Source organism: Wyeomyia smithii, chromosome 3, assembly GCF_029784165.1.
Source record: "Wyeomyia smithii strain HCP4-BCI-WySm-NY-G18 chromosome 3, ASM2978416v1, whole genome shotgun sequence".
NCBI lineage: Eukaryota > Metazoa > Arthropoda > Insecta > Diptera > Culicidae > Wyeomyia > Wyeomyia smithii.
In genome coordinates this window covers 265,441,242-265,454,235 of record NC_073696.1, presented here as the reverse complement: position 1 = coordinate 265,454,235, position 12,994 = coordinate 265,441,242, and positions in this window count along the sequence as shown.

The window sequence follows — 12,994 nt, the reverse complement described above, 5'->3', positions numbered from 1 at the left end:
TTTATTATACCCATGCACATTATAATTTCAGATGTGGAAAAATGCTATCAAAGCTCTTCCTTGTATGTTTTTGGGCCGTAACAAATTTCATTGGTGAATGGTGAGCATTTTTGTCAGGAAATTAGAACTGCGTTGAAATTGATGTGAGCTTATGTAATATAATGTGTGAATTATCTGTACCGATGACTCTAAGTAGTGAATGGTTAGAGAAGGGAGCAACACATCTGAGCAAGCTCTGCAATGTAATAGTAATAACTTATTTCAATATATATTTTTTAAGCCGCAGAAAGCAGCAGAGCAACCACTATCGACATAAACTACTTTCATTACTACTTTTTACTTTTTTTTTACATAAAACTTTCATATGAATTCATCTATTTTATTTCAGAAAACCATAACGCACACTCTCCATTTGTTTTTCGAATATTTTCCTATTACTTTTTTTTGCATGTTGTACGTTAAAAATTCGAAAGTTTCAGCTTTGAAAGGAAGTCAATCGAAATCTTATTTACATATTCTTATTTTTATTATTGTATTTTAATACATTTTAATTCATCCCACTTTATAGGTAAATAATTATTATTTTATTGTTATAATTAATTAAATGAATTATATGCTTATTTCAATATATATTCTTTTAGCCGCAGAAAGCAGCAGAGCAACCACTATCGACATAAACTAGTTTCATATGAATTCATCTATCTTATTTCAGCAAACCATAACGCACACTCTCCATTTGTTTTTCAAATGTTTTCTTATTACTTATTTTTTTGCATGTTGTGCGTTAAAAATTTGAAAGTTTCAGCTTTGAAAGGAAGTCAACCGAAATCTCATTTACATATTCTTATTTTTCTTATTGTATTTCAATACATTTTTATTCATCCCACTTTATAAGTAAATGATTATTATTATATTGTTATAATTTACTAAATGAATTATGATCATATCACTTATCAAAGTGAATCCTGATCGGTAACCCACCCTACTAACAAAACTCCCATCCGTGGTCTTTGTAGGGATGCAGAGGTATACTCGGTCTCTAACAAAGCAAAGACTGCATTCTAACATTCCTTCCCTATTGTAGGTTTCGTGCGGCACTGGCACAACAGATAATTTATAGGTCCGAGCGAAACGTGTTCGAAAATTTTCGTTTAAAATCATTTTCCTTTTCACGAAAACCTCAAATTTTTAAACTTTTCCTACTCACCAAACCTATTTGAGTCTGTTATATACATATAATGAGCAAGTTGTATGAGTTGAAATTTCTTTTCTACCATCTTTTGAAGTATATTTTTAATGTGAATCGCAAAAACAAATCTTCTTATAACTCTAGATATTTTGTTAATTTTGAAACAAATTTTTATGAGATAAAACTGAACCGCGTTTGGCATCGTTTGACATCAAAATCCAAAATAAAAAATTTTGAAATGTGCCGTTGTTGCACGAAACTGACGATATCCCCAACTGACTGTAAGGACGTGGCCGGCGCCATTATTGGTCTATAAAACATCGGGTCATTGAATGATGCACAGTGAGGAGGAATGGCCACTCCCAGTCGTTTCTTCAGTTGATTCATTGTGCATCTTGAATGGCTCGGACCCATCACGAAGTAGCAACCATTGATATGTACAGTCAGAACTAAGCTAAGCTAAGCTAAGCTTAAAACAAGTTGTTACTGAATATACTCGTATTTCTAGACACAGTAAAACTTTAGCTGTTCATGTTTATACAAACTTTGATTCTGTTCGCGCTGCAGTAAATTCTGAATTGAAAATAACCGATGATGAGACTCTTGTTATTAGTGTAAATCAGAGTATAAACAGTGATGATAATTTAGTTAAACTAACCATTGATATGTACAGTCAGAACTAAGCTAAGCTAAGCTAAGCTTAAAACAAGTTGTTACTGAATATACGCGTATTTCTAGACATAGTAAAACTTTAGCTGATCATGTTTATACAAACTTTGATTCTGTTCGCGCTGCAGTAAATTCTGAATTGAAAATAACCGATGATGAGACTCTTGTTATTAGTGTAAATCAGAGTATAAACAGTGATGATAATTTAGTTAAACTAAAGTGTTGGGAAAATTACTCGAAACGAAAGGTTTCGGATCTTGTCGCGAGAAACGTGGATTTCCCATTATCGGGGTGCCTTGATCATAAAACCGATGTTCTCAATAACGTCTTAAAAACGTATACTAATCAGTTAGTGGAACAAAAGTTTGTTGTTGTGAAGAACTCCAACAAGTGGTACACTTTGGATCTTTTACGTCTTGAACGTAAGAGAGATGGATGGTATAAAAAGTTTTGTAGAACAAACAGTAATGATCACTGGCGTAACTATACGATGGCGCGTAATATATATTCTCAAACTCTGATCAAAACACGGAGCGAATATATACAGAGGAAAATTTAACATCATAAAAATAACAGCAAAAAGTTATGGAAAATATTAAAGTCATTGTTGAAACCTGGCGTTTGCAAATCGCGGTCCATAACCTTTAATGGCACAGAAGAAAGATCAGAACAAGCAATCGCTTCTAAGTTCAATACTTATTTTATCGATAGTGTTTCAGAAATCAATCGATCTATTGAATTGGTGGATGAACCTGATGAAATGAAACAGCCAATTAATGTTAACTGTACTTTGACCGGTTTTCACCCTATTTCATACATAGAACTGAAAAACATTCGTTTTTCAATGCAAAAAACGGCTGGAATCGATAACGTTAATGCAGAAGTGATTCAAGATTGCCCTCATGTCATCGGACACGACCTCCTTGGCCTAATCAATGAATCGTTACAAACTGGGCACGTGCCACGAGTTTGGAAGGAATCTTTGGTGGTTCCTTTTCAAAAGGTTGCTGGTACGAGTAAAGCCGAAGAGTTTCGTCCCATCAACATGTTGCACACATTAGAAAAAATTTTAGAACTTGTTATCAAAGGCCAACTTTTAAATTATCTTAATATGAACAGTTTGTTAATACCAGAACAATCAGGCTATCGAGAAGGTCATTCTTGTGAAACTGCGTTGAATTTGGTGTTAGCAAAATGGAAAGAAAATATTGAGCGTAAAGAAACTATTGTTGCAGTGTTCTTGGATTTAAAACGCGCTTTCGAAACAATTTCTATTGTTACGAACAATAAAGCGCTTTGGTATTACAGGTACTGCATACAAGTGGTTTGAGAGCTACTTGTGTGACAGAACTCAACGGACTATTTTCAATGAATTTACATCTTTTCCCATGGGAAACATTCTTGGAGTATCTCAAGGAAGTGTATTAGGGCCCATTTTATTCATAATGTACATTAATGACATGAGACAAGTTTTACGTTTCTGTGATATTAACCTTTTTGCTGATGATACTGTACTGTTCATTGCAGCTAAAGATCTCGATTTTGCTATTATTCGCTTGAATGAGGACTTGTGTTCGCTGAGTAGATGGTTGAAATTCAAACAACTATAACTGAATATAAGTAAAACTAAATTTATGGTTATTTCGCGCAACCGTGTTACTGAAAATGTCTCTGTGGAAATTGACAGCGAGACACTTGAACGCGTACGTGAGATGAAATATCTTGGCGTGACTATTGATGACAAACTTAAGTTCAATATTCATATTGACAATGTCATCAAGAAAATTGCCAAAAAATATGGAATTCTCTGTCGTTTGAATAAAGAGTTGAGTACTTTTAGCAAGATTCATCTCTATAAAAAATCATCTCTCCCCACTTGGAATTTTGCTCTTCCATTTTATTTTTGGCAAATGAAACTCAAATATCGAGGTTACAGCGTTCGCAGAATAAAGTTATGCGGTTAATTTTGAGATGTAGTAGATTCACTTCCTCGGCCTTGATGTTGGATGCCTTGCAATGGTTATCTGTGAAGCAGCGAATTGTGTTCATGACGATGGTGTTCATTTTTAAAATAGTTAACGGATTGCTGCCTCGATATTTGCGAGAGGAAGTGATATTCATAGATACAATACTAGAAACGCGACAGAAATTCGAACACCAAATTTTATTTTCGGAGCTTCGCAGAATTCATTATTTTTAAAAGGAATTAAAGAGTTCAATTCGATGCCTACACAGGTCAAACGTGCAGCAACGCTACTTGAGTTCAAGAGACAATGTATTTCACACGTCAAAGCTGTTTTTTAGGCAACTAAACAGAAATGTTTTACAATTCACGCACTAAATTGACGAAGTTTTCATAACGGATGATTTTATGTGGACTTTTGCTGTAATAGCTTTTTAGTATTTATTTAAGCATTGTAAAAACTATTATGTTCGTCCCGATGATAATGATGGATTTTGTATTTAATGTAGTAGTAAAAAAATAAAATAAATGAGAAGTCTACAAAGGTTTGAGAATCGCGCGCGTTACACAGATATAATTGACTACCTTTCTTAAATTAATATATGACATTTTGAAAAATAAAGGTTTTTTTTATTTACATACATACAGATGTATTATGCTGATGCATGTTATGAAAATTGAGTTTTTGTGACACAATAAACTTTTAAGTAGTTCTGGACATACGTCGGATTACTCGGGAAAATTATGACACTTTTGATTGTCTTTGGACGTTGAAATTCCTAGCTGTCCTAGGACTTTTTCGGGTTGGAAATTTTCTAGACTTCCCTAGGTGGGGACATCCTCATGAGTCTCATGTTAAGTTCACGGTTTACCTGTGCTTTGCTTGCTGAGTTCGGCGGAAATGGCCTTGTTGGGACTGTAGCAATTTAGCTGTGGGCTAGATTGGGTGTTGGCTTAATTCAGATGTGAATAATGTTCAATTGATTGAAAGAAGTAAAATAATTAGAACTTGGTAATCTTGGCCATAGAACGGCTTAGAAATTTGTGTTTAAATTTTTTTTTATTCAGTAATACTGCCGTTTAAGCATTGGAATATTATGGAGGATTTTATATCTGTATTGACAAAACCAGTCCGTTTTTTTTGCTTTCTGGTTTAATTGAAGTAATAACTAATTATCTAATAGATAAATCGTCTACCTCAAATCTTTGTAGGGGTAAGAGGCGGGACCATCATCATCATCATCATCATCATCATGAATAGTAACAATGCAGACATATATATTCACACAATAAGTGAAGATTACGACAAATCCCAAGCACTAAGAGCGCTTTTTTACCACATTTTCAAAAAAGAGGTACAGTGATTAAAATCAACCCAGTTTACGGTACACTGTTATACGTTTCCCCCGAAATCCATCCACGCCCCAGTAAGGTCCCACTCCTCTGCGATTTGGAACCAGCAACCGGACCCCGCACGAATCCGACAGGGCCCGAGAAATACAAGCCTTCCTTGATTTCCTGGCTCAGTGGAACATCAAGATACCCAGTGGACAACAAAACCAGCGATTCAAAAAAAAACATTTTAGTTTTAATTCTAGGATTAGATTTGGCTCGTAGTCGACAGCGAGGATAAAAAATATGCTTTTAGTTTTTAAGATACCTTAAAATTTAAGACACTAGGTTAAATGGCGCCGTTAAACATTTTTTGTATTGTGCCGTGTCAGATAAATATTGTTGTGAAGAAAAAAAATACACTATTGACAGAAATAGAACATTAGTTACACTAAATCATCCAATATTAAAGTTTACACTTTTTTCGCAGTTTTTCCTGCCGCACCCTGTCATAGTGCTAAATATTTGAACAAATCTGCGATTTATAATATATATTAAATTATTTTATAATTTAATCATCACATTACGCAACGTGAGGCAAGACAAACAAAACTTAATGTTCTTACAACATATTATGTTGTAAAAACATTAAGTGTTGTTTGTTTTGTCTCGCGTCGCGTAACGTAAGCATCGGTTCTTACGTTGCACAAAACATCGAAAATACAGAATTTAGTCATATTTAGACAATGTTATTTTTATTAAACATCAATCCGATTGTGTAGACTCGATTAACAGCCATGTTGCATGTATTATACTGCCGCGCATAGCAAGTCAGTCCCATTTGCAATTTTGGTAAAATAGAGTTGTTACGCGTAAATGGTAGCTAACAATGCATAGTTTCGAAACAATGCAAGGGATGAGCACAACAACTTTGTTCTGAAAAACTGCTGGAAAACATCCAAACATATTGTCCCATCTCGTAAGAAGCAATGTTATAAAATCATATAGAAACGCGTTTTTCTTGGCTTGCTGAAAATGCATGTGGGACTGACAGACGGAGGACTGACATTCTATGCGCGGTAGTATAGGCAGTTTGATTCGCTTTCTGTGTTTGACCTAGGACTACGTCTTTCTTTACCGTACTAGGGTACATTCTGTGAAAATTGAGATGAACATGTAACTTTTTTTTGGTTGACGGAATGGAAGTTTTCAAATACCAACAGCTTTCATACAACCGAGCTCCGAATTCACTAATTAAAATGTCGTTGGAAGGCTGAAATATACAAGATTTTTAGAAATATCCACATACATTTTCTATATGATAAGTATACTTCCCTAACGCAGACTTTAAAAGGTAGGTCAGGTAGGCCTACGTTGTGTGGTACTTTTGTCAGTTCGCGTTTTCCTGTTGGCTCGTCCACGGCTACAAACAGCAAACCTTTCCTCAGCAAATTGTGCTTGCTTTCGGTAGATCAAATTCGTTAACTGTGATAATTTGGTATGCACGTCCCAATTATTTTGTCGTGCATTACTTCGCTGCGGTCGCAACGGCCCTGGTGTCGATAGCGCTCTAGCTGAAATGGTTGTACCTAGTTGTCCTATCGGATCCAGTCGCGGCGCTGGTGGCTCTCGTGGTGGAGCGAACAATGGCATGTTTTGATAGTATCGTTTTTTTATTCATTTATCTGTTGTTTTAAAAATTGAACTGCGTATTTGCTGTGAATTAAGTTTATTTCTCTTGCACCTTTATCAGTAGCTAAAATTTTCCAATTATCATAAGGCATGTGGTCGAAGCGATTCTGGTTTTGTTGGTTGATATCCAACCAAGTAATTCCTGGCCGACATGGTCTCAAATAATGTAACCTTGATCGAATAACAAGCGGCCTGGCACGACGAGGCACGCCTTAGTTGGTAATATTTATACTGTATGGACTCATCACTGCAATCAGAAACATTGATCTTTTGTGATATCGCCCGGGTGTTTGCTGTATTCCGCACTTCTATTATTGAGAATAAGTGATGTGTATGCACTAATTTTACTAAGATTCGAACCCACGACCACCCGCTTGTCAAAGCGGACTCCATAACCTTGCGGCTGTGGAGCTCCCTAATTGGTAAATACGTATTGGTATAGGTGTGGTTTGCGGGACTTTGAATTGATTTCCCACTAACCGGGATTTTTGACGTGGGACTACGTCTTTGTTTTCTATACTGAGGTACATTCTGTAACATTGAAAAAAGATACTGGCAAATGTTTCGTCAGACTTCTATCGATAATATCAACATAACCACAACATTTAATATATTGTTGGACGATTAAATTGTCGGACAATTTTCTAATTAACCAGTTATCATTATCAATTCATTGTTCAGCGGTAAAATTGATAAAAAGTTCCAAGGGTGAATTTACGCGCACAATGAACCAATCACATACGAGTATAAAAAGTATAAAGTATAAAAGTATAAAAAAATGACAGCGACTCCTCGTCCCAACAGGTCAAATAATGTTTGCTTCCATGAACTTAGACTAATTTGTTGTCTCGAAGAAAAAGGTTTTCCGAAGATTTTAAACAATTCTTTGTTGAACAATTTGTTAACTTGCTCTCAAAACCTCATGAAAACTGATGACTGATCTGCAGTGCTGCTGCTGACGGTGATTAACGGTTTTCCTCATTAATATGGTAACCATAAAAACCATAAACTAGGGGAACTGCTCCATTATTCATCTCAGCTCGTATATTCATTTCATTCAACATGTAAACACATTTGAAAACAGGAAAAAACGCATATTTTCTTCTTAAATTAATCTGCTAATCCATGGAATGGATTCTTCTTAGTTCACTTTAGATTCCTCATAAAGTATAATCTTCAAAAACTCACTTGAAAGCACTAAATTTTATATTTTAGTCGGGCATCAGCACTCGAAAACTTATTTAATTCAATCACCTACCTCAGAAAACAAAATCCGCGCATCGTTCTATACGGCTACAACGGGATTCGTTCAGCAGCCAACCAAAGTTTTTTCATCACCAGTGGACCACTTTTCATTTTAAACACTAAACAAAATCACTCACTACACTAAGAATACTTTAATCTTTGAAATGTTCACCTCAAATTTCCTAAAACAAGCTTGAATTAGCAGAAATATAGGAGATGGATTTCTGCAATTCCTAGATTTCAACTGCATGTATTTTCATCTGTTTTCACTGGTTGAAGAAAATCAAGAGTTGCCAAATCAGTTTCTGTTAATACGAAAACGTCATACTGAAAATGTTGAATTATTCCGACATAATTGACATAATTCTACAGCACTGTAGTGGTTACCTAGGTTACCAATTTTTCACGTAAACAACTGCAGCGGATATCTAGGTAACCTACTACGACGGGCTGCGGCCACGTTCATTGATGATAATGTGTTTTATTCATGATTGACAGTGAGATGAATATAGGGGCATTGTGAGATAAATAATTAAGCAATGATTCAAGTTTTAAGATGGATATGGAAGCGTTGTGAAAAATGGTTTGTTTTACAAAATTCAGGATAAATTTAGCTAATTTTACTAAATATACAATGCTAAACGATTCCATAAGAGTACGTAAGCATATTTAGCTCATTTGTGCAATGATTTCGTGAAAATTTGGTGTCTAATCCGTGCATTCTTCGTGAATATCGGCTTAGTGAGATGAATAATGGAGCAGTTCCCCCAATTAAAAAAAGTTGAACATCTGTGCAACGGTTATAAGTTATGAGCTATAGGGTAACCGCTCCTATATTCATCTCAGTACCTATATTCATCTCATCACGCCTTTTGGATCAATTTATCGTCAAATTTTACCATATTTTCAACGTACAACTTTCAACCACTTGACAAAATCGAGAAGCAAATAGATTTACTTTCAAACATTTGTAGAATTTTGACGATAAATTGGACAAATGAGAGAAATAAGATGAATATAGGTGCAGCTAGCTGTTGAGATGAGTAATGGAGCAGTTCCCCTATTTATTTAATTTTATCTTCGAAGTTCACAAAATAATTGTAACCGGCATAATATAGAGGAGGTAAATTCTTAAAAACACAAATTTATAGAAAAAAAAACTGATAGATGCTCGTGAAGTTTTCGTTCATTTACTAAGATTGTTTTAGAATCTTTTTTACATTTCGCATTTTTTTAGATAGGATAACCGCTCCATTATTCATATCAATAGATAGGTGCACCTATATTCATCTTATTTCTCTCATTTGTCCAATTTAGAAGTCAAGTTTCTACAAATTCCGAAGGTAACTTTATTTGCTTCTCGATTTAGTCAAGTGGTTGATAGTTTTACGTTGAAAATATGGTAAAAATTGACGACAAATTTATCAAAAAGGCGTGAATATAGGTACTGAGATGAATATATGTGCGATTACCCTATTAAAAAAAAATCAAATCAGTTTAAAAGTGACAATCTTCGGTTTTTTTTCGACGAATAAATTGTTATATGTTAACCAACCGACGAATAAACTATTATATATGTTAACACAGTTCAAGGAAGGAAAATAATGTAAAACTCTTCAAAATATTTTAAATTTATGCATTCATGATTCGAAACATAGAAACGATGGAAAAGGTGAAGCATTTAGGACCAGCGAATTCAATCTGATCTGTCAGCCGTAACAGTTGTCCGTTCTGCGTTCATTTATTTGTTTAGAATCTTTCTTTTGGTTCAACAAACCACACAAAAACATCACACCGTCGTAGCTACAACCCAACAAAAAACGCGAAATATCACGTTTCACTCCATCTTACACAACACCACACAACGAGACGACGACGCTTCAGGGGGCCTGCCATCCCTGGCAGGTGCCAGAAAACCATGACCACTGGCAACTGAGAACACCGAGCGCAGGGGCCAATTTCGACATCGCTCGCTGGGGTAGCAAAGCTAGGGTCGCAGCCAGCACAGCTGGTGGAACGACCGACCGCAGCGTGGCCGTAACGTAACTCAGACAAAATCGTCTTTATCGCACACGTAAGACGACAACCAAGAGACGGCAACCCGGGACCGGGGCCGACGTAGTGTGCGTGCGAAATCTCTCTTTCAAACCAAATAAACCCGCTGCGAACAGGAACCGAGACAGCGAAAACAACCGCAAGGCTTGTTATCGATAAGGCGGGCGGAGTTTGGTAACGCGCGCCTCCGAAGAATACAATATTTTCTGCGCAAAAACAACTTTTTTAGCAAAAAACTACCATCCAAGTAGACGCACGTAAGACAGTTCGCGAAAAGGCTTCCTACGATGTCTGCTGCTTTGCTAGTCGTCCCCGGTTCGCGAAGTTCAAGTAAAAGAGTTCGGTCGCTTTCAATGGTTACCCAGCCGGAAGTGAGCCGGTTTGATGTCGGCAGGTTTGTTGACCCTTCCGCATTCGCGCTCTAGCTAGAGGGCCCAGCTGGTGGTGGTCATTCTGGCACCGTCTACGAGATGTCGGTTTCGGCTGTTGGTCCTTTGGTAAAAGAGAGAAGTGAAATTCATCCCCTCCAGATTGTAACAGAGCCGCAGAAGCGCGTGCAGGAGGCCGGACTCGCGCTTGTGTTTGGTCAGTTCGGCGAATTTCGGTGGTTCCTCCGGTCAGTCAGTCTATTCCTTCCTGAGTGTAGCAGTCTCATCTCGTTGTGTCACAGTGGTCCGAGTGAAGGTAGACTTCTCGAAAATGAGCGTTATCGGTGGCAGTAGTGCATGAAGCGTAGCAGGTCTCTTTTAGTGCTGTGTCAGTCGATCGGGACTGCTGCAGCTGGGAGTCGGGACACCGCCTACTTGGTCTCACCGTACGGCAAGCCAATCGGAACACACACTTTTCGGTGGTTATTCCCGAACTGTTCGCCGGTGGCGACGGCGCTTCGTGGGATGATTCATTCTCCAGCAAATTCAAAATCGACACACCAAGAACGAAGGAACAGGCCGCCAGCCGACAGCGTCTAGAGCGGTTAGCTTTTGAAAAGTGTGAGCGCGATAGTGCCGAAGCGTGAACACCACCGTTCCATTCAGTCGCAAACGAGAACCACAGCCGATTGTTCTTCGCTGTCGTCCTTGCAGTGTGCTCTCGAAAGCACGTTGGCTAGATTTCTTGATCTGGTCGAACCACTGCTGAAGTGATTCGGGGTTTGAATCAGGTTTCCTAAACCTAAAAATAATTTTTTTTTGTCTAATATGTATATATTACACGAACACGTTGAGTCCTCTTTTGAAATTTCAACCGCCCCTTCGAAAAAATATATAAAAATATACCTACCCGTCATAAGTTTGGAATCGCTTTACTGAGTTTACCCAGTTTGAATATTGCAACACCTCCCGAAAAGTTTAGCATCACCTGGAATAGGCGGATATCTCGTGTTTTTGGCAACTTAGAAAGTTGCGGTTTTCAGCCAACTTGTTTAGAAGGTCAAAGCTACTGTATGGCAATGAAATATAAAAAGGTACGGAGACGATTTGAGTCTCGGGTTTAAAGGGCTTATTTTTTGTTAACAGTGATGACGTAAAAGTCAAAAAACAATGCCCAAAAATCAATGTTCGGTACATTTTTTCTCAAAATTTTTACAGGTTATGACAGTTTACGGCTTAAAATGTCTACCTGCGTCGTTTAACAATGCGGAACACAATTCCAAATGGCATTTTCTTGTTTTTGGAGATCTACGTCACAACCCCAACACGTGCTTCTGTTTTCCCTTTTTTTCGTTACTAATACAGACAGGCTGCTACCATACTGCTACTGGTACCCAAAGCTATTAACTCTTCAAAGTAAGTGTTTTATTTGTCCTCATAAGAACAATTGTTCAATTCCATATCGGGTATAATGCAATCGCAGCTCTGTAATATTACCGACAGTAATATTCTTCTGAACAAAATGATCCAACTTTTCCATTAGAGGAAGTGCGGCTGATATACGGCAAAAATCTCGCCCGATCGCTCGCGTTCAGCCTGGCAGAGGCCTGAGACGTGGTGACCAACCACAGGGCTAGTGCTGCTGCTAAGGAAGGACGACTGCTGTTGTCGTTGTCTAGAACTATTATGAGCTGCTTCGGCTGAAACAGGCTCTTATATAGGCCAAATAGCATGTTTTCAATTGCAAGGTATATGATGTATATGGTTTTTAACTCCGCCTGTTACGATTCTCTTGGTTCAGTTTAGCCTTTACGAATAGACTTGAATTATTGAGAACTGTAGCAGAGGGTCCAAAGCCCCTGTAAAGGAGGATGGTTGCAACAGCTCTTAACCATGGCTGTTGCGTAAAATCCAATGGTTAAAACCCCTAAGCTAAGGTGTTATGCGACCCGTGCCGATGGATGACGTGGTGGGGGGGGGGTTTAAGAAATACCCAGCCTCTAACGGAGCCTGTGGAGTACCAGGGCACCCTTCACAGTAATTAGCCCTTACTGCATCACGCGGGTCACTGGTGCAGCGGACTCTTCTTTACCCAGCGACTCGTGGGAATTTTATGAACGACAAAACTTCACAAAATTCGGCCACCGGCAGCCTTTCTTTGCCGGAACCCATGGACTCATCGGAGCGTAGTCCAATAAAAACAAACGCACCGGGCAGAACGGAGGAGATGGAGCATGAGGATGATTTCAACCTCGACAGCGAATCGCTGGACGGAGGACCCTCGGCTTCATCCTTAATCCTACTTTCTCCACAAGGGAATGACGAAAGTCAAATGGACTTAGTTCCCGGTCCACAGACAAGGCCCGATGACGAAGGGAAACCCGAATCATCGGCACCCCTTGTCAAGCGACTTTCAAATGCGCAAAGGCGGCGACTGAGCAAAAATCTTCGCTCCGGTCTCTCGTACGAAGAAGCCAGGAA